Genomic DNA, 23256 nt, shown 5'->3' with positions numbered 1-23256 from the left:
AAGGAACGTAATCTCTATAGATATATATACATGTAGCCACTGAATTTGTTTTATCTTTTAAGAACACACAATTGGGAAGTTTTCAGTTGAAGGTAACTAAACCCTTAAACAAATATTTTCCTTCCTACCATACTACTAGTTTGTTACTGATCAAACTAATAAAAGGTCTATTCAAGATATTCTGTGTTTCAATGGTTACAAAAAAAGGTTGTTTAAAGGAAATTAAAAGCAAAACTTTCATTATTTCTATGGAATAGTTCCAATATCTTTCTGTATAATACAAATGATAATTAAGAAACCATCTGATGTTACATGTATTGTCATTTCTTTCTACAAGTAGTTCATTTACAGTTATCACTTATCACTGGGGTGGTTAATTCCAACTCTGCTTCAGCATGGCGAGTACCACTCCAGAATTGACTATGATAAATCTTATCGCTATTTGGAAATCTGTGCTGGTTGACCCGAGAATCTGCCCTGCTTGAACTTTTGACGTCATACAACAATCACTTTTCCATTTTGGCATCAGATATTTTGTATTATGATATCAGAATTTCATGATAACCTTTGTGATGTCCTATAATGGCAGACATATAGCGATAAAGTGTATTGTCAGGGTTCCCTCCAAGTCACAAGCTTCCTCCATCAATAAAAACTAGCTGACATGATTAAGCCTAGTATGTTGAATGTGGCATTAAACACGACCAAATCAATCAGTCAAACTTTTAAGAGATAATCCACTTTTCCAGTATAGGAGTTAAGTAAAAATAACTTACATAATACACTCATAACTAATACTACCGGCTAAGTACTGTACACTTCCATGTGTCTAAATAGTACTTTTAGGATAGAAAAATAACATGTCTATGTGTAAGGCCTGTGGTTTTTAAAGGGAATTTGTACAGAGCCAACATTGTCCATAAATTCTTTGTAATTTTTAATTGCTGTGGGATAATTTGGTGTTCAGAACTGTACAGTTTACAATAAAGTAACAATGCCTTATTTTATTATTCTCTTTCTAGATTCCGTAATAAGTAAAAATCATCTTCTTTGCATTGATTTTTTTCCCTTGAACAGATTTTTTTTTGTGTATATCTCACAATTACAAGAAGATAATTTGCCGATATTACTTACGAGTGACCCATGTCAACCTATTTTCATTTTCTTTATATTGTCCAGTATTGACTTAAAATCCCTATATAACTCTGTATTTTGTATAAGTTCTATAAAAACATGTAGTTTAATTGATAAGAAAGGAAAAGCCAGCGAGGTAAATACTTATTGTATCACAGATGTCGACCTGGACTAGGAATTTTTTACACAGATGTAAATTCCTTACATTTTTACTTTAAGTCAGCATCAATTTGTATAATAGTGAAGAAGGGTCAGATATTTTAGTCAGATGTTAAAAATGGAAGAGCCTTTAATGATGCTGCCAAATATTCTACGAGACTATGACAGAGTAAGCTTATTTTTTAGTTCCCCATCCTGGAAATAGGTCATTATATACAATCAGTTTTTGTTTTTATACCTTTGTTTTGAAATTTTTGATATTTCAAATATCCTGTTATTACCTTTAATAGGAAAAATAACTTCAAAATTGTATCATTGTGACTACAAAGTATATGTAAGAATCAGTACAGATATTGTAAACACATAAGTATTTATATATTGATGAAGATGGAATTCAAGAATGATTTGAACCACAAGTTTTATTATAAAAAAGTGTGTATTTAAATAGTCAGTGTAGCCATCATGAAGTAGCAAACTTTTCTCTGATGAGGGAAAATATATATGCTTTGGAAATTCTGTGTACCTGAGGTATCTTTTCACCCTAAAAAAAAACAAAAACAAAATCTGTAGCCATGAGATATAATGAATCTGTAGTTGTTTATTATCAAAATTAGGGCAAGGAAAGTCTGTTAGGCTATCTATTCTACACAGTTATACAATTTGAGCTTATCCATTTGTGAGGCTCCTCTTTGGGATTACCTTATAATTATATATTCATAGATTATTTTTCCAAGGTCTTTATATATTACTGATTGTTATATTTTCCTAATATGAAATAATTTGCTCAAATTGATGCGTTTTGATGACATAATAGATAAATATTTTGGAATGTACAGTAAAACCTGTTTTATTAGAGTTACTGTTATAATGAACCAGAAAACCTGTCTAAACACACTTATTGTGACGTATTCTTTGGAAATTAAACTGCGTAAAGAATCCAAGCACCTGTGTAATTTGAATTAGTCCTGAAGGGGTAGGGTGAGCTAGATAGTCATGAATTGATTGTCTAACGTCTGGAAGGGGTAGGGTGAGCTAGATAGTCATGAATTGATAGTCTAACTTCTGGAAGGGGTAGGGTGAGCTAGATAGTCATGAATTGATAGTCTAACTTCTGGAAGGGGTAGGGTGAGCTAGATAGTCATGAATTGATAGTCTAACGCCCGGAAGGGGTAGGGTGAGCTAGATAGTCATGAATTGATGATAGTCTAATGCCTGGAAGGGTTAGGGTGAGCTAGATAGTCATGAATTGATAGTCTAACATCTGGAAAGGGTAGGGTGAACTAGATAGTCATGAATTGATAGTCTAACTTTTGGAAGGGGTAGGGTGAGCTAGATAGTCATGAATTGATAGTCTAACGCCCGGAAGGGGTAGGATGAGCTAGATAGTCATGAATTGATAGTCTAGCGCATGGAAGGGGTAGGGTGAGCTAGATAGTCATGAATTGAAAGTCTAACGCCCGGAAGGGGTAGGGTGAGCTAGATAGTCATGAATTGATAGTCTAATGCCTGGAAGGGGTAGGGTGAACTAGATAGTCATGAATTGATAGTTTAACACCTGGAAGGGTTAGGGTGAGCTAGATAGTCATGAATTGATAGTCTAACGCCCGGAAGGGTAGGGTGAGCTAGATAGTCATGAATTGAAAGTCTAACTAACGTCTGGAAGGGGTAGGGTGAGCTAGATAGTCATGAATTGATAGTCTAATGCCCGGAAGGGGTAGGGTGAGCTAGATAGTCATGAATTGATAGTCTAATGCCTGGAAGGGGTAGGGTGAGCTAGATAGTCATGAATTGATAGTCTAACGCCTGGAAGGGGTAGGGTGAACTAGATAGTCATGAATTGATGATAGTCTAATGTCTGGAAAGGGTAGGGTGAACTAGATAGTCATGAATTGATAGTCTAACTTTTGGAAGGGGTAGGGTGAGCTAGATAGTCATGAATTGATAGTCTAACGCCCGGAAGGGGTAGGGTGAGCTAGATAGTCATGAATTGATAGTCTAACGTCTGGAAGGGGTAGGGTGAGCTAGATAGTCATGAATTGATAGTCTAATGCCCGGAAGGGGTAGGGTGAGCTAGATAGTCATGAATTGATAGTCTAATGCCTGGAAGGGGTAGGGTGAGCTAGATAGTCATGAATTGATAGTCTAACGCCTGGAAGGGGTAGGGTGAACTAGATAGTCATGAATTGATGATAGTCTAATGTCTGGAAAGGGTAGGGTGAACTAGATAGTCATGAATTGATAGTCTAACTTTTGGAAGGGGTAGGGTTTAGCTAGATAGTCATGAATTGATAGTCTAACGCCCGGAAGGGGTAGGGTGAGCTAGATAGTCATGAATTGATAGTCTAACTTTTGGAAAGGGTAGGGTGAGCTAGATAGTCATGAATTGATAGTCTAACGCCCGGAAGGGGTAGGGTGAGCTAGATAGTCATGAATTGATAGTCTAACTTTTGGAAAGGGTAGGGTGAGCTAGATAGTCATGAATTGATAGTCTAACGTCTGGAAGGGGTAGGGTGAACTAGATAGTCATGAATTGATAGTCTAACGCCTGGAAGGGGTAGGGTGAACTAGATAGTCATGAATTGATGATAGTCTAATGTCTGGAAAGGGTAGGGTGAACTAGATAGTCATGAATTGATAGTCTAACTTTTGGAAGGGGTAGGGTGAGCTAGATAGTCATGAATTGATAGTCTAACGCCCGGAAGGGGTAGGGTGAGCTAGATAGTCATGAATTGATAGTCTAACGTCTGGAAGGGGTAGGGTGAGCTAGATAGTCATGAATTGATAGTCTAATGCCTGGAAGGGGTAGGGTGAGCTAGATAGTCATGAATTGATAGTCTAACGCCTGGAAGGGGTAGGGTGAACTAGATAGTCATGAATTGATGATAGTCTAATGTCTGGAAAGGGTAGGGTGAACTAGATAGTCATGAATTGATAGTCTAACTTTTGGAAGGGGTAGGGTTTAGCTAGATAGTCATGAATTGATAGTCTAACGCCCGGAAGGGGTAGGTTGAGCTAGATAGTCATGAATTGATAGTCTAACTTTTGGAAAGGGTAGGGTGAGCTAGATAGTCATGAATTGATAGTCTAACGCCCGGAAGGGGTAGGGTGAGCTAGATAGTCATGAATTGATAGTCTAACTTTTGGAAAGGGTAGGGTGAGCTAGATAGTCATGAATTGATAGTCTAACGTCTGGAAGGGGTAGGGTGAACTAGATAGTCATGAATTGATAGTCTAACGCCTGGAAGGGGTAGGGTGAACTAGATAGTCATGAATTGATGATAGTCTAATGTCTGGAAAGGGTAGGGTGAACTAGATAGTCATGAATTGATAGTCTAACTTTTGGAAGGGGTAGGGTGAGCTAGATAGTCATGAATTGATAGTCTAACTTTTGGAAGGGGTAGGGTGAGCTAGATAGTCATGAATTGATAGTCTAACGCCCGGAAGGGGTAGGGTGAGCTAGATAGTCATGAATTGATAGTCTAACGCCTGGAAGGGGTAGGGTGAACTAGATAGTCATGAATTGATAGTCTAACTTTTGGAAGGGGTAGGGTGAACTAGATAGTCATGAATTGATGATAGTCTAATGTCTGGAAAGGGTAGGGTGAACTAGATAGTCATGAATTGATAGTCTAATGTCTGGAAGGGGTAGGGTGAGCTAGATAGTCATGAATTGATAGTCTAACGCCTGGAAGGGGTAGGGTGAACTAGATAGTCATGAATTGATAGTCTAACTTTTGGAAGGGGTAGGGTGAACTAGATAGTCATGAATTGATGATAGTCTAATGTCTGGAAAGGGTAGGGTGAACTAGATAGTCATGAATTGATAGTCTAACTTAGTAATAACTTTATCAAAGACTTCATCATGCAGAAACTCATTTGTCCAAATTGTTTTAAAAAAAAACCAAAGATACATATATATTCATATTTTTATTAAATAAGATGCATTCTTACATTAATTCTGTCACATAATATCTCGTTACACATTACACACTAATTTATTCACTGAAACAATGTCTAGCTAGAGGAAAGGATATCCATCACTTTCAAGGTAAATGTTTTCCACATTTAAATTACAATAGGAATTAGAACTACCTGGCCATTTTGACCTGTGTGACACTCCAAAAAACATTATCCTTACAAATTTAATTACAAACATTACTAATACATAATCTGTAGTAATTAATATATATAACATGTTAGACTTATATAAATGGACTGAACTAACAAAATCTTACAATCAGTTATATAAAATAAAACAAAATTTGACCGAAAGGTTGAGTGTTGTTGATTATGTTGTTGATGGTGCAGCTTAGGGGGTTTTATTGGATACGAAGAAATATCCTACTGGGAAACTTACATCACTGTTGATTGCATGTCAGGAAAAATACATTTTAGAAGTAAGATAAATATTTGAAAAAAAATGTTGAATAAAATAAGGCCGTTAGTTTTCTCGTTTGAATTGTTTTATATTGTCCTATTGGGGCCTTTTATAGCTGACTATGCGATATGAGCTTCGCTCATTGTTGAAGGCTGTACGGTGACCTATATAGTCGCCGTCAGCTGAAATTCGTAGCGGTTATCGGTAAAAATAATCTAAACTATCAATCGCGTTCACTCGAGATATAGTTTTTCACATTCCATTCATAAATCGCATAAAGAAAAACCACTACTGACCTACCTTTTAAGTGATCACACTGTAATAATCCTGACCTTCACATTTTCCAGAATATTTTCCATTGTAATTCCGCCATCTTCGTTTCTATGAGGATCATTTGTTTACATATGACATTCGTCACTGTACGCAGATTCCTGAAATGTTCCTTTCATTGATGTGATAAGGTTTCCCGCGCTTTATGCAAATTTTATGAAATTGAACTCCACGGAAACACTTCCGGTAAAAACAATGGCTGATTCCACCATTCAAAATCGTCTATGAAAAAGTGAAGGTCAGGATTATTACAGTGTGATCACTTAAAAGGTAGGTCAGTAGTGGTTTTTCTTTATGCGATTTATGAATGGAATGTGAAAAACTATATCTCGAGTGAACGCGATTGATAGTTTAGATTATTTTTACCGATAACCGCTACGAATTTCAGCTGACGGCGACTATAGTTGTTAATGTCTGTGTCATTTTGGTCTCTTGTGGACAGGTGTCTCATTGGCAATCATACCACATCTTCTTTTTTATATTGTTGTTGAATTCTCCTCCGTTGGTGGAATTATCATAGACATGCATGAAGGGGGTTCAACAGATACTGACTTGCTGTATTGTTTACACTATTATGATACAATATAAAAAGCCTGCAAGGTGTATTACATACACATTTTAGTACAAATATGTCATAGCTTAAGTTCAACTAAGTTTTCTGGAAAGGTTTCAAAAAAGAAAGGTTTTAAATCAAAATGAATAATGTTTTATGGAACATGAAAAAAAAATTATAATAAAGATAATAGGATGCTAATAAGAATTGAATACTTCTGTCAAAATCTTTATTTTATTGCATGTTTTTTTGAAAATTATTTTTATTCCAATATTTCTTAGATGCATGTACCACTTGATTTAAAAAATGAAATCACCCAGCGTCTTTTAATACCATGTGACATATGTTATATGACTAGGTGTATTTTAATATACTTACTAACTGATTTTACATATTCTTAGGTGAACTTTATCCTATTGGATTATGATCCCTCTTGCAAAGAAACTTTTCACACAGAACAAAAGATTTGCTCACTTAACACATATTGCAGATGCAGATCTAGGATTTTTTTAAAAGATGGGCCCAAAACTATGCAACTTGAGGAGTAGAACATGTACCCCTGCTGTAGCAGGAAGGGGGGGGGCATTAATTTTAACCTTGATTTTAACCCTTGACTGAAATTGGTTTTCTTCTCTAACTTAGTTTGCCTCAACCAAAGGTTATGAAACTTATACACAATGCTGATTATCCACAAAACACAGATCAAGTATGAATTTCGGTGGGGTCACTTTTACTGTTCTAGTTTACATTATTTTTATAAAAGTAATAATAATAGAAAAAGGGATTTTCTTCTATTTATATATTCAATAGTTAATCAAATATTTTTATTTCTTTTTTACATGTAAGTGTACATTTGGTTTTATTTGGTTTAAAAAGAACCTTTTAGCTAAAAAATTACAATTTAATTTTAAGTCATATTACCTGAAGATAGTTGATGTTAATTTTTAAATAGAAGTTTTTCTTGTATAATCCATGCTTCTGCCTTCCCACGTTTTTAATCTTAATTTCTCTAGAGGATTAAGAGTACAATTTCCCTCTATTTCCCCCTCTCTTTTCTGGTACCTGGACTATGTCTTCCAATTAATTTTTGTTACTTTCATTGATTTTCAAACATGTTGTTCTTTTAAATTCCCTCTGTATAAAAAGATATAGATGTTTATAAAAAAATTGAACATAAATACAAGAGTGTTGTATTTGGTTAAAATTAATATTGGAATAAAAAACGATCTAATTGTTAAATTTTCTGTCCACATAATTTGTTATTTTGACCATAATTAATGTTCAGACATTGTAAGGAGCCACACAAAATATTTCCACAATTTATGACCAACATGGGGCCCCATGTGATCTGTCAAGATATTCCATAATCGTTTTTGTTTATTGTTTTTTCTTTATATTCTACATTTTTTTAACCAAAGATTCTAACTGGACTTGTAGAAAAACAATGCTGGTTACAAATTGACTAGACACAGGAGATTGTAAATTAATCTTTTATGATTAGGAGGATTGTTAATTGTTGCTAAAAAAAATTCTAAACAATATTTATTTCTTTTTATACTATTTTACTTTTTTCCAAAACAATATTTATTTCTTTTTATGCTATTTTACTTCCTCGTCTAAATATTCTGATATAGTAAACACTTGAAAAACACCTCTTTAATTATCTTCATTTTGAATACACAGGAAAAACTGAATTTAAAAGAAATGTGTTTTTCTGTGTGGGATTTATCAACCATATTTAGTCGAAATAATTAATACTAAATTAGCTTGGTCTCCACCAAAATCGTTACATGTAAATGTTACTTTCATCATCTGTGGCTTAAAAATATACTGAATGTGCAATATATAGTGTTTCCTGCCTGCCTATAAGTGTCTACTCTAACAGGTTTTTATGAGTGCTTTTAAAGAAAATACATTTTTGGTTAGACAATAAACATTTTTCAATATAGCTTTCTTTTTAAAGAATATAAAAAAAATTTAACTACCTATCTACCATCAATTTTTAATGATGGAGGCAGCTGAATTAATATTTTTAAACATTTTATTAGAGTTTTTGCCTAAAGCTACACATGTGTTTTATGGGGTAAAATAGATGTCATGTAACATTGTTCAAACAAATTATTTATATTACGGTATATACACATAGGTGAATATAATGAAAACATGACTGATGTCTGAAACTGTAGAAATACCCTTTTTTTGATAATTTTTAAGTACATGTAGGAAACAAGGAAGAATAAAGCAGACATTGACCGTCATTGATATATAACACTGTCATACATCAATGCATTCCGTTCTATAAGGAATCAGTAATACTATTAGAAAAAGGAATTACTGTAAATTCAGAAATTTTTTAAAGATTTTTCTACTACGAATAAGTCTACTGGTCTCAATAATTTTTAAATTTCTGGTAGTTTAAAAGGAAGAATATATTTGAAAGAATCTTTGTCACTCAATCTACATGAACTTTTATTTTTTTTTCAATGTGTTGCAATTTAAAAATAAATTTTACATTGATTCATGTGATTGAGATTTTTCAAACTTTATGTTCAAGTATTACATGTAAATTTTTGGTTAAATGTAACAGAATCTATATATTACAAAAATTTCATTGCCATAATTATGGTTATAATGTATTTAATTTAATGTGATCAAAGGTTTGTCTAAGGATCTTGTCATACCTGAGGGGCCGACATACAAATGTGTTAGATTAAAGAGAGGGTCAGGTCACTCTAAGGTGAACTTTTCTATACTCTTTTGAGACTTTCCCCCATAAGTATTTGTGTATATATAAGTATGCAAACAGTGTAGAAATCTCAGTAACGCTTTTAGTGTCTGTGTTGACCTCTTAAAATAACAACACGTTACAATAGCCCAAATAGGTGCCAATGTCTTCTTCAATTATAGTCCTATTCATTCCGTGTGACATATAACAATATAGCTTGTCTTGTCAGATTTTAAATTAGAGACACAGTGCGATAAAAAGTTTTTAAATGTGATCAATACTAGAGTGGTTCGTATTTCAGGTGATATAGGGTTTATTCGGTGTTTTATCTAGACTTGGTATTATGAACCGTTGGCAAATATATATTGTGTGTAGTGAAAACTGTATTTCACATCTTTAGTGGATTATTTATGTGAACTTGACACTTAATATTTGTTCAGAAATAAAACCAGTCGTGGATTTCGCAGCTAAATTTGAGGTATGTGTGTTCTTATTGAATATTCAGTCTTGTACATGTATAAACAAATATCCATTGGCAGTTGTACTAAATGATCTAAATTTGACTCGTCTGTTTTTAATAGGGTCGCATATCTTAGAAATGTCTGATTTGAAAATAGTAACGAAACTTAAGTTCTTCTCCTTTTATATTAAATAGAAAATATAGATATATTTTAAACATTAAATCAACATATCACTTTAAAACTATCCGTCTCATTATGTCTCATTAGTTAGGGTAACTGAACTATTTTGAACAGTAGACTAGAATTTGTAATTGGACTGATTCAAGTTAGTACAGGATGACATTCATTCTCATTACTCAAATATGTTCAGTCTTTTTAAATTGTTTTAAATGGGGAGCCTACAATCTAATTTTAAGTCACTTTATACTTTCTTCTAAGGAAAATTAATAATAATCAGAAATGCAGCCTGATTGTTTTGATAGGGGATAAAAGAAAAGGGGGGATGTATAGGCTCCATGATTCTTGTCAAATTCAATCTGAATCTACCTTTTACCATATTTATTTTTTCCTAAGGGATCATCTGAAACCCCTAATGCTACATGTGTGATATTGATGGTTTGTTTCTTACATTTAATGTACAGCATCTTGTTATATATTTCTTACTCTAGTGAGGCCAGATTTATATAATACAGGAATTTGATAGAAAGAATCCCATTCAATATGATTTCTATGCACATAATACATGTTTCTGGTATAACATTCCATTAGGTGGTTACTTACCCAAATGTTGTGATAAGTTTAAAAAAGATATTTGCAAGTACTTGAACCTATTAAAGCCAAAATGAAATAAAGTGCACTACATGTATGGTAAGTAAGGTGTCTATAGCATATTCTGTAAATACACTGTCTATGGTCAAATGTAGTGGATAAACTAGTACATGTATGGTAAGTAAGGTGTCTATAGCATATTCTGTAAATACACTGTCTATGGTCAAATGTAGTGGATAAACCAAGTCCTTTCTAAAACAAGATTTTGGTTTCTTCATAAATCTGAAATTAAAAAATTTAGGATAACTTAGATAGAACCAAATTGACTGTGTTGTCATGAGTACTTAGAGAAGAACCATATAAGCAATAATTTATTTGGCCTTAGCTTATTTTGATTCACCTACAGAGGGATTAAAGTCCATTACATAAAATGTCCATAGTAATTTTGTCGTTGTTGGCAGGCATGCATGATGGTCTTTAAATACATACTATTTCTTCTTACAACTTGAAAGGCTTCCTTCAAACATTTACTATTAAATAAATTATATGTGCTTTTTATGAGTTTTGTAAACCATGTGGTAAACTACAGTCAATACTTTTTGAGGGTTTTTTTTAACAAAGAATTGCTGAGCTGCTTTCAAAGAAATGATAAAAACCTTCTCAAAGTTTTCAGACATATTAATAGATACATAAACTATGATTTGTAATTAATGGCTAATTTATTGCCGCTTCCCAACTAGAGCTGTGATTCGCCTTGTCATAAAAATGATTTCTTGCCAATATAAATAAAAAATAACATATATTATGAGTATAAATTATGTCTTTCAGTAGTTCACCAATATTTTACTCCCTGATTTGAATTTTGAAATAGACCGCTTTGAGCCATTGTATACTATAGAAAATAGTAATTTAGTTAATAAATGTGTTATATAACACTGAATGGTACAGGAATATTTAAATCTTTAATGAAGTAGGTATTTATGACAGTATGGTCAAATTTGATCTATGTACATATCGTAGTATATGGTTGTAAGTTGGTTCCTTTGTGTTTAGCTTGACTAACTGTTTCTATGACTAAAACTTGTGAAGATCCACACTAGACTTTCAAAACTGTTCACCTTTTTTGAAACATACACACTGTTAAGATGATATCTGTACATTTTCATTGTGACCTTTGTCTTAGCCTTTACATTTTGACCTTTACATCAGCCTTGACTCTTCCTGGTATCCATTCCTACAATGACAAAGGTGTTTAAATATATTAAAAATATTTTAACTTTTCAACCTTAAGATTACCTCTATGAAGTTGTATTGATTTGAAACTTGTTTAGTTGGGACAATTAGATTAGGTAAGCTTTATATAGTATTTAGCTAAGATGGTAAGTTGAGTTCCAATAAATGACCATACGTTTTAGGCCAAAAGGCAAGTAAAAAAATATATACATATTCAGTGATGATCTAATTGTAAAATAATACACATTTTCATGAAAATATGCTAATAATATGCTTACTCAAGAAGATGGTCATCTTGGTGCTATATCATAAAAAGTTTCATAATTTTATCATTAATTTGTCAACTGAATTTGCTTGAGTTTCTTAGCTTAGTGCATGTGTTTTCTGCTGTGCAGAAATACTGACTTTCCCTTATTCAGAAAGAAAGGTCATACCTTTATTAGGAAAAGATATATTATTGGGAAGAAAGCTTATACCAAACTTCCTGGTCAGAAGGTCATCTTATCTTCTACAGCCAATCATGTACTTAAAGGTAAATTGTTTGGAAGAAGAAGACGGTTAGTATCCATTGGTGTTATCTGTTATAAATAGACATTAAACAGCTTAGGGAAAGGTTTTTAAACAATGACTTATTGGTCAAGTAGAGATTCTGTAGGTCTTGGTTAAAATTGCTTACCACTGGACTTAATTGTTCTCTTGGTTGTTGTGATTACATGATGGCATGACCACATCATCACACTAGAGCACATTTTATGGTTTAGAGGTTTATTTAGCAGATTCTGTATCTGGTCCAAATGTTAATCAACTCTTACCAGTTGTTTTCAAATATCGATAGGATTTAAAAGCCTAAGCATGTTAAAATTCAAGTTTGTGTCTTTGAGTCAAAAAATTATGGTGAAAATGTGCACTGTATTATAACATTAAAGCTTGAAGTTTCACATGTTTTAGGTCACACTTACTTTAGCTATAATTATCACCTGGACAAGGTCATATTCAAAATTAACCTTTTAAAAGAAGGGACTGACCTTTTTCTTTTTCTTTTTTTTTTTTTATAAAATTATCATCTCATTAGAAAAAGACTTACCTCCTATATAGTAAGATTTTGATTATGACAATTAACACCCTGGCAAGCCCAAACTGTTTAGGTTGAGGATGCAAATGTCATATTGAGTAACCTAAACTGTTTTTTAGCCAAGTCATTATTGGCCAAAGCTGAGCTCAGTCCTTTGTTTTTTATATATATATTCTTTGTTCTACTTACGTTGACAAAAATTTAAATATTAAAATAAATTTGCTAATGAGAAATTTTACTAGAGACCAAATGACGTACAAAATTAACATTTATAGGTCACTGTACGGCCTCATTTAGAAAATATGTGTTTTGCAGAAATGAGAACACATGTGAAAGTTTGTAACATTTTTGAAATAAACATTAAGAATTGCCAAACTTCTTTGTGTTTAAGTTGATAAAGAAAGTTAACTTACAATGTTTATCATATAAATGTTGATAAGCTTCCAGGTGATGAAAATATTTCTCAATTAAGACCAACCATTTTACAACTAATTAATTATAGTGGTCTGCTTTGGGAGTGATAAATGGAAATTTAAAGGTTGTTTTTATGACACCGTATGTGGTCATTAATGCTCAGAAAAAAGTTAATGTTATTTAAGTACTGGTCATTTTATTTGAAAAGTATTTATTAAAGAAATCTGATTTAGTTTATTAAAGAAATACCACTGAAACACATGTAAGTGAAAGACTAAAGGTTTTAAATATGTTTATTTGCTCATTTTTTTTTTCTCTTCAAATGTTTTCCAAACCTTAACAATTTTTATGTTTATAATTTAAAAATACTTTCAAGGGTTTTAATTTAAAATTGCTTTTTTTCCCCCCTTCTTGTTTTTAAAAAAACATTTGCATTTAACATCGTACAAATGTGGAACCATTTGATATAAAGATTGCTTATTTTTGAAGGCCTTATGGTGACCTATAGTTAACTTAAATGATAGTTGGGTTTTGGTGGAGAGTTGTTTCATTGGCAATCACACTACATCTTCTTATTTTTATAACTGAAACTTTTGGGTTTTAAGTAGAGCTTTCTTTGTTTTTTTGATTTTTCATATTTTTTTTTTTTTTTTTTACCAAAAATGAACAACAACTTCATTGTAAATTGTCATTGCTTCTTGGATCAGGAGCTTAAATAATGAGATAAAACTAAGCATGGTGATGGTACATGTACTAGGTACTAGGTGATAATAATGTTAGGGCTAACCATGTCTTGGTACATGTTATAGATGATTTTTTTTTTCTTTTTCTTTCCAGATGCTGCTTCAATAGAGAACAGCATCTACTCCCTTAATATATAAAATAACTTAAAGAATGATATGATATTTTTTTAATTCCTGAAATACTTGTCAAATGTTATAGCCCCACTATGCATCAAAACATTTCTTCAGACCAGATCAATGCTGATTTTCAATTGAATGTAAAATGATACATGATTTACATGTACATTTACTTTTTACCAACATATCTTACAAGGTAGAATATTTATGTTCATCATTGATGTCCCCAGAGGCAGTACCTTGATTAACTTCAAAAGGGGGCACTTGCTAAGATTTACAAATCAGTCACAGGTTAAAAAAAGTATGGTGTCTTGTCAGTGCTATTTACCTCCAAAGAGGAATTTAGAGGATATAAACTCTGTTAGATCAATCACAACACTTAAACCGTAGTAAATGTAGAAAAAATTGCATTTTAATAACCTGATATTCAGGGGAGATAAGCCATTTTAGCATTAAACAACAAAGAATCCAATATTGTGCTTAAATATTATTGAAATTCAACAAAGACGTTATAAACGTCCTAAAGTTTCACAGGTGTTGCATATAAATATTCATCTGTTATTGAATTCAATTGAAAAAAGTTATTGGCTCGTATGATGTGCATATGAAGATAAATTCCTAATGGAAAGTATCTTGAACAAAATATTGTGGTACAAGTTAACGGGAGTCGTTTGGTACAGGTATCAGCTGTTTACAGGTAGGTTTGACAAACTCAAATGGAATCATAACTCTAATCATAAGTTGCATATAATGTTTTTTTTCTCTCTTTTCCTTCTTTTGCATAATACATTATTGTCACTCAAACAAAATACAAACAGTTGTTAGTACAATTGAAGGTAGTATTTCATTGTTAATAGGAAAAAGGACTAACTAATGTATTGAATTATAAGGTATAAAGTTCATCATCAATACTGGCTGGTTTTTTGTAAAATCTATTAAAAGAACCTTGTGGGTGTCAACAAGTTTTGATTTCAACTGTCATAGTTTTGACTTTGAACCGGGAAGTATAGTGCAGGTGAACCAGCTTTTACAGTATGCCAAACCTTCAACCTGTTTGACATTCATTATAGTTCAATTATTTTGGGAGTAAAATAGTAAATGTAGGTAATGACTCTAATGGGGAGTACATTTTTACATAGGTAAACAGGCATAACTGTGGGTTCTTACTGTACCCCAGGCTAAGGGTGCTCAAATGGAGCTAAACAGACATAACTGTGGGTTCTACTGTACCCCAGGCTAAGGATGCTCAAATGGAGGTAAACAGACATAACTGTGGGTTCTTACTGTACCCCAGGCTAAGGATGCTCAAATGGAGCTAAACAGACATAACTGTGGGTTCTACTGTACCCCAGGCTAAGGATGCTCAAATGGAGCTAAACAGACATAACTGTGGGTTCTTACTGTACCCCAGGCTAAGGGTGCTCAAATGGAGCTAAACAGACATAACTGTGGGTTCTACTGTACCCCAGGCTAAGGATGCTCAAATGGAGGTAAACAGACATAACTGTGGGTTCTTACTGTACCCCAGACTAAGGGTGCTCAAATGGAGGTAAACAGACATAACTGTGGGTTCTTACTGTACCTAGGCTAAGGGTGCTCAAATGGAGCTAAACAGACACAACTGTGGGTTCTTACTGTACCCCAGGCTAAGGGTGCTCAAATGGAGGTAAACAGGCATAACTGTGGGTTCTACTGTACCCCAGGCTAAGGATGTTCAAATGGAGGTAAACAGACATAACTGTGGGTTCTTACTGTACCCCAGGCTAAGGGTGCTCAAATGGAGCTAAACAGACATAACTGTGGGTTCTACTGTACCCCAGGCTAAGGATGCTCAAATGGAGGTAAACAGACATAACTGTGGGTTCTTACTGTACCCCAGACTAAGGGTGCTCAAATGGAGCTAAACAGACATAACTGTGGGTTCTTACTGTACCTAGGCTAAGGGTGCTCAAATGGAGCTAAACAGGCATAACTGTGGGTTCTTACTGTACCCCAGGCTAAGGGTGCTCAAATGGAGCTAAACAGACATAACTGTGGGTTCTTACTGTACCTAGGCTAAGGGTGCTCAAAGGGAGCTAAACAGACATAACTGTGGGTTCTTACTGTACCCCAGGCTAAGGGTGCTCAAATGGAGGTAAACAGACATAACTGTGGGTTCTTACTGTACCCCAGGCTAAGGGTGCTCAAATGGAGGTAAACAGACATAACTGTGGGTTCTTACTGTACCCCAGGCTAAGGGTGCTCAAATGGAGGTAAACAGACATAACTGTGGGTTCTTACTGTACCCCAGGCTAAGGGTGCTCAAATGGAGGTAAACAGACATAACTGTGGGTTCTTACTGTACCTAGGCTAAGGGTGCTCAAATGGAGCTAAACAGGCATAACTGTGGGTTCTTACTGTACCCCAGGCTAAGGGTGCTCAAATGGAGGTAAACAGACATAACTGTGGGTTCTTACTGTACCTAGGCTAAGGGTGCTCAAATGGAGCTAAACAGGCATAACTGTGGGGTCTTACTGTACCCCAGGCTAAGGGTGCTCAAATGGAGGTAAACAGACATAACTGTGGGTTCTTACTGTACCCCAGGCTAAGGGTGCTTAAATGGAGCTAAACAGGCATAACTGTGGGTTCTTACTGTACCTAGGCTAAGGGTGCTCAAATGGAGCTAAACAGACATAACTGTGGGTTCTTACTGTACCCAGACTAAGGGTGCTCAAATGGATCTAAACAGGCATAGCTGTGGGTTCTTACTGTACCCCAGGCTAAGGGTGCTCAAATGGAGCTAAACAGACATAACTGTGGGTTCTTACTGTACCCAGACTAAGGGTGCTCAAATGGATCTAAACAGGCATAGCTGTGGGTTCTTACTGTACCCCAGGCTAAGGGTGCTCAAATGGATTCTTCAGTCTGTGTTTTGTTTATTGACTCATATTTCAGTCACACTTTTCTCAGGCACTACTTAACAGAACAACTTCGTATTTGGTCTACAGTTTGATAATGATGTGTTGTAGTATATATGAGGACTTCAGATCTATATTAAAGATACCTACTTCTTGTTTGTTAATACTTATATCAGTAGGGGTACACTTAGCACAACAATGCTTGCGTTCTTGTTATATTTTGCATAGACTAACACTTGTCCATTAGAAGACATAGCTGTAAATGTTCTATGCACCAAAAGACCCTGACTTATTCCACACATCTGCAAAAACTGAGCAGACATGGCTGCAATTATATATCCATCCTGTACAGCAAACATTGGTCATAGGGTTTCCTTTAGCAAGAGAAGCGTATGTACTTCCTGTTAGTCTGCTCTATGGTCGGGTTGCTGTTGTCTCTTGACATTTTCCCCATTTCCATTCTCAATTTTATTCATTATTCAGACAACAAATAATACCCAGTAATTAAATTTAAGAAACAATATTCTTTGATATTTGGTACAGATTATGTAACAAACAAGGTAGATGCATGCTGTCAAAAGGAGAATTATGACTTATATGGTGGTGTTACCATGTCAGGTATGTGGAGAAATGGTGGTTTCACACCATATACTTCACAATCTGAGTGGTTTCCAGGGCTAACATCTGGTCCAGTAAACCATTCTTTTCAACTGGACTAGACTCTTTTTTACAGGACATTTATAATTTGGACAATATTAAAGCATTAAAACCTTCCTTGTATTTATAGGATTTTAAATGAAAATTCCATTGTAATTATATTTTAATGAAAAGAAGATAATCTTGATGTTTAACATCTATCACATAAACATGGAAGATTTTAACCGTCTTGTCTTGATATGGTAAAATGAAACTTTAAATATGACTATTGTGTTGAGAAAAGATGTTTTAATCTTTCTTTTGTAATCTTTCATTGTATCACCTTGAGTCATCATTTAAAAGATTTTGTTACCTATTTAGCCAAAAATGCCATTGACAATTTGTATGCGTGTTTACCTTGACAGTATTTTAGGTGTATTTTTTCTGCTTTACTATTCAGATTCGGTGACAATTATTTTATAAAATGTGTAATTTATTTCTTGTCTGTGTTAGTACATGGACAGGATGCTTTCCTTAAAGTGGTAATTACATCCTATCAAATCTACCAGTTATTTCTTGTCAAAATGTGTGTTATAAACTTGAAGTTCTAATCGGTCAGGCATACTTTTTTGTTATGCCCTTCCATATAAGTAGCATGGTCATTTGTTGCACCCATCTCTGTCTAACCAACTAAGTTTCTAACCAACTTTTTCAGTTTGAAATATGACCATTTATATTTGGTCATTAAGTACTGATTTAGGTATAGCACTTGAAGGGGTTGGTGGCGGATATTATTATGTACTGGCTATTATGTATTGGTGAACATATTGATATTGTGTCATAGATCAAGTTTTTTGTTCAGTGAATGTTTTTACTGGATTTGTTAATATTTTGTTTTGTTCGAGTTGAGCCATTTCAATTGATATTTTAAAGTGTCTTTCTATGTTGTAATTTTATACTACTGTTTCAGGTTGGTTGAAGGTCGGTGCCTGTTAAAACATTTAAACTGGCTGCATTTGTTTGCACCTGTCTTAAGACAGGACCTATTGTACAATGGTTGTCCTTTGTTGGTGTGGTTCCTCTTTTCTTGTTTATTTTTTTTATAGATTAGACAGTGGGTTTTCCTGTTTGAATGGTTTTACACTTGTCATTTTTGGGACACTTTATAGCTTGCTGTTCTTTGTGAGCCAATTCAGTGTTGCAGGCTGTACTTTGATTAACCTATACTGATTTAAATTGTTACTTGGATGGAGAGTTGTCTCATTGGCACTCATACCACATCTTCTTATATTTATATAAGGAAATCATGAATTCATTAATTCCAAACAATTGAACCAGTTAATTGGAATACCCACAAATTAAATCCTTATGCCCCTTTATACTTAAGCCCTGCATCAAAAATCAACTGTTTTTCTCCCTGACTGTAACTGTATCCCGATTCTATTTATAGCAATATCTAAACAAATTCTGTAAAGATTATTAAATCATAGCCAATTACAAAATGTGTATATAAATTATATCTTATTTATTGACATTTTCTTAAGTGTGTGTTGAAATGTGACTAGTTGTGTGTTATAAACTATGATTATACATCAAGTGTAGTAATTTACATGACTGTTATGTCTGATCAATTTCAACAGGGCTATTGATGCGTTTACAAGCTGTAATTTTTCTCACCTTAATCGCCATTATCATAAATGAAGTGTTTTCTTCAAAACAGCTTGACAAGTTACAATTTACATTGGTCATGGTCGCTTGACTTTTAAAATCCTTAAAATATCTTTGCTGTCGCATGGATTAACACGATTATACTCTAATAGGTTTCATCCAAAGAAACATACAACTTGTAATTAAATCAAACTTTTGAAATCAGTTTTAAAATCTTGTTAGTATTCCTAAGCATGTAACAAAATTTAAAGTTGTATGCAAGTTAGATCTTGGTAAATTTAATTTGAATTTATTTGGTTAGTTCTCTAAAGGCTTATTGACTACGCACGTCATCACAAATGCTGTTTCCTGAAGCTTTAATATCTTGTAAAGCAAGGCTAGTCATATTACAAAGATTTTTTTCTGAAGGAATTAAATGTCTGAAGTTTTTATAAATATATATAAAAAAACACATTATGACGTCTTAAATGGAATCGTGGAACAATGGTTTTGACATTAAATTACATTCCTGTTTATATGGATTCTCAAAAGAACAATTTATTGATATGACAGTGCTGATAGAACAAGATAAAACATTTATACACTAATTATACCTTATATAAGTATACTGCATTTTGATTGGTTGATAACTAGTGTATTTTTGGTGATCAGCAACATAATTATGCTGTAATATTAAACATTCGTTTTCAGATTTGCGCTGTATATTTTGCCTTATATCTATCACCAGGCTTTTTACATAAACCCTAATATTGTAGCATTTCTCGGCAGCCATCAGAATTGTGCCAAATAGAATCAAAGAATACCTTATAAATTTAGTCATTCTTTGACAAGCATGAATACCATGAAGAAGAAACTAATGTCATATTAACTACAAACAACAATGCTTTTGAAAAGGATTGAAATAACTATGAAAGTTAATTTATTCAATTACAACTCCTTTCAGAACCTCCAAACATCGATGGAATTAAGTCACTCAAAAGTAACCTCATTTCTTATTCATTTTCTCTATCTTTATTAATCAACTTTATGTTTTGAAAAGATAATGAAGAACCATGAATATTTTGTAAATAAAACTTTCAGTAAGTGTGTATTTCAATTCCCTAACAGGCCAGGAAAAGCCATGTATATCAACATTATTTGACCACTACAAATGTCTTGTAAAGTACAATATTGAAGCAATATTTCGCATACTGTGGACTCATTTATTTTTTTGTGGGTACCAATTTTCGTGAATTTATCTTGTGATGTAGTTTAAGATTTATTTTTTTTATGCCCCACCTACGATAGTAGAGGGGCATTATGTTTTCTGGTCTGTGCCTCCGTCCGTGTGTCCGTGCGTCCGTTCGTCCGTTCAGGTTAAAGTTTTTGGTCAAGGAAGTTTTTGATGAAGCTGAAGTCCAATCAACTTGAAACTTAGTACACTTGTTGCTTATGATATGATCTTTCTAATTTTAAAGCCAAATTAAACTTTTGATCCCAATTTCACGGTTCACTAAACATAGAAAATGAAAGTGGGAGTTTCAGGTTAAAGTTTTTGGTCAAGGTAGTTTTTGATGAAATTGAAGTCCAATCAACTTGAAACGTAGTACATATGTTCCCTATGGTATAATCTTTCTAATTTTAATGCCAAATTAGATTATTACCCAATTTTTACAGTCCATGGAACATGGAAAAGGATAGTGCAAGTTGGGCATCCATGTACTTTGGACACAATCTTGTTTAGCAATATTTGAATGAGCTTTTAATAGTTTTGGAACAGGAGATCACCATTATTTAAAAACATGTAGTAGTTAAGACTTGAAGAGTATCAATTGCAAAAGATAAAAAACTTCCAAAAAAATAGTTGATTGGTACTGTAAGTTACAACATTTAAAAGTAATCATTGAACATTGAATGATGTAAGAGCTATAGTCTGTCTCTATATGTAACTTTTAGTAGACCATTGACCAAGCTCTTCACTATGTAAGAGCTATAGTATGTCTGTATATGTAACTATCAGTAGACCATTGACCAAGCTCTTCACTATGAGAGTTTCAGCCTTGTGAAGTTATCAGAAATGAGTCCTTGGCTGTTAAAAGTACTTGACTTTTTTTTTATAGATATAAATAATAGGTCTTTCCAATAAACAAGTTATATCTATAAAATTTAAATGTAAATACATGTAGTAAATTCAGTGGTTAAGGAATATTAATAACTTTTTTAAAAGGTGATTCTGAAGTTTCACTTGTTATAAATATGCATTAATCATTTAAAAGTTCATGTGCTAAGTTTTCGAATCAGTCAGGATTTTAACTTATTTTATTTGTACTTTTATATCAGTGAATTGCACTATATGTGTCTGTCTTTATATATAAAAAAAGTAACAACAAAAAAACATTTAGAGATCTACATGAGTTCCTTGAAAACTGATACAGGAAATTTATTTACTATTTGTCAAATTGTATAAAATAGCCCTTAGTTTATACACAGTTGTGAACGAATTAAAAACACTATAACTGCTATCAATACTAAGTTTCCCTAAAGGACACAATAAACAGTAAGCTACTAACTTTCCATACATCATTAGATTAAACAAGCAGGAAAATTAATACTCTAGTTGTACTACTATGGGGGTGTCAAACGACCTTGACTGCCTGTGAAGGTCTCACTTGTAGCAACTCTTATTGTAGATAATTTTATAAGGCAAAATTATTAAAAAAAAATGATAATAAGCCAGTCAGACATTCAGTGGACAGGAAACTTGATATCTACCTATACTTTACATACTTTGGAGGGAAACACAGACTAGCTAAATTAATGTTATTGGCCTTGTAATGCATGAAAACACCAACTAGCTAAATGAATGTCAGTGGCCTAAGTAATGGAGGAAACTGTTATTAGTTAGAGTAAATGTTATTGGCCATGTGAAGGAGGTAAATACCCATTAGCCAATCAAATGTCATTGGCCAAATAATGGAAGGAAACACTGACTAGCTAAATGAACACCATCGGCCAAATAATGGAAGGAAACACTGACTAGCTAAATGAACACCATCTGCCAAATAATGGAGGGAAACACTGACTAGCTAAATGAACACCATCGGCCAAATAATGGAGGGAAACACTGACTAGCTAAATGAACACCATCGGCCAAATAATGGAGGGAAACACTGACTAGCTAAATGAACACCATCGGCCAAATAATGGAGGGAAACACTGACTAGCTAAATGAACACCATTGGCCAAATAATGGAGGAAAACACCAACTAGCTAAATGAACACCATCGGCCAAATAATGGAAGGAAACACTGACTAGCTAAATGAACACCATCGGCCAAATAATGGAGGGAAACACTGACTAGCTAAATGAACACCATCGGCCAAATAATGGAGGGAAACACTTACTAGCTAAATGAACACCATCGGCCAAATAATGGAGGGAAACACTGACTAGCTAAATGAACACCATTGGCCAAATAATGGAGGAAAACACCAACTAGCTAAATGAACACCATCGGCCAAATAATGGAAGGAAACACTGACTAGCTAAATGAACGCCATCGGCCAAATAATTGAAGGAAACACTGACTAGCTAAATGAACACCATCGGCCAAATAATGGAGGGAAACACTGACTAGCTAAATGAACACCATCGGCCAAATAATGGAGGGAAACACTGACTAGCTAAATGAACACCATCGGCCAAATAATGGAGGGAAACACTGACTAGCTAAATGAACACCATTGGCCAAATAATGGAGGAAAACACCAACTAGCTAAATGAACACCATCGGCCAAATAATGGAAGGAAACACTGACTAGCTAAATGAACACCATCGGCCAAATAATGGAGGGAAACACTGACTAGCTAAATGAACACCATCGGCCAAATAATGGAGGGAAACACTTACTAGCTAAATGAACACCATCGGCCAAATAATGGAGGGAAACACTGACTAGCTAAATGAACACCATTGGCCAAATAATGG

At 33.8% G+C, this 23256-nt stretch overlaps 1 protein-coding gene and 1 long non-coding RNA gene across 18 annotated transcripts in view; one reads left to right on the top strand and one right to left on the bottom strand.

Annotated features, from left to right (window-relative positions):
• The window catches only part of LOC139521686 (vitamin D3 receptor-like), a 160569-nt gene that overhangs the window by 68102 nt on the left and 69211 nt on the right, over nucleotides 1-23256 (top strand). For 2 of the 15 annotated variants that reach the window (XM_071315221.1, XM_071315219.1), the window contains exon 1: nucleotides 9619-9757. The exons of 10 other annotated variants lie outside the window; for them this stretch is intronic. The gene's annotated coding sequence lies outside the window, so the exon portion shown is untranslated. Of the gene's footprint in view, nucleotides 1-5295; nucleotides 5342-9618; nucleotides 9758-14603; nucleotides 14785-23256 lie in introns of those variants that run through there. 3 more of the 15 variants (XM_071315224.1, XM_071315220.1, XM_071315222.1) reach the window with 3 other exon arrangements.
• The window catches only part of LOC139521687 (uncharacterized), a 62578-nt gene continuing 41030 nt past the window's right edge, over nucleotides 1709-23256 (bottom strand). For 2 of the 3 annotated variants that reach the window (XR_011664047.1, XR_011664048.1), the window contains exons 5-6: nucleotides 11627-11742; nucleotides 7111-10790 (exon numbers count right to left, since the gene is read on the bottom strand). This is a non-coding gene — a long non-coding RNA (uncharacterized lncRNA). Of the gene's footprint in view, nucleotides 1835-7110; nucleotides 10791-11626; nucleotides 11743-23256 lie in introns of those variants that run through there. The other variant, XR_011664049.1, reaches the window with a different exon arrangement.

Source organism: Mytilus edulis, chromosome 4, assembly GCF_963676685.1.
Source record: "Mytilus edulis chromosome 4, xbMytEdul2.2, whole genome shotgun sequence".
NCBI lineage: Eukaryota > Metazoa > Mollusca > Bivalvia > Mytilida > Mytilidae > Mytilus > Mytilus edulis.
Note: the sequence above shows the minus strand (reverse complement) of the source record. Positions and strands in the feature narration are given on the sequence as shown.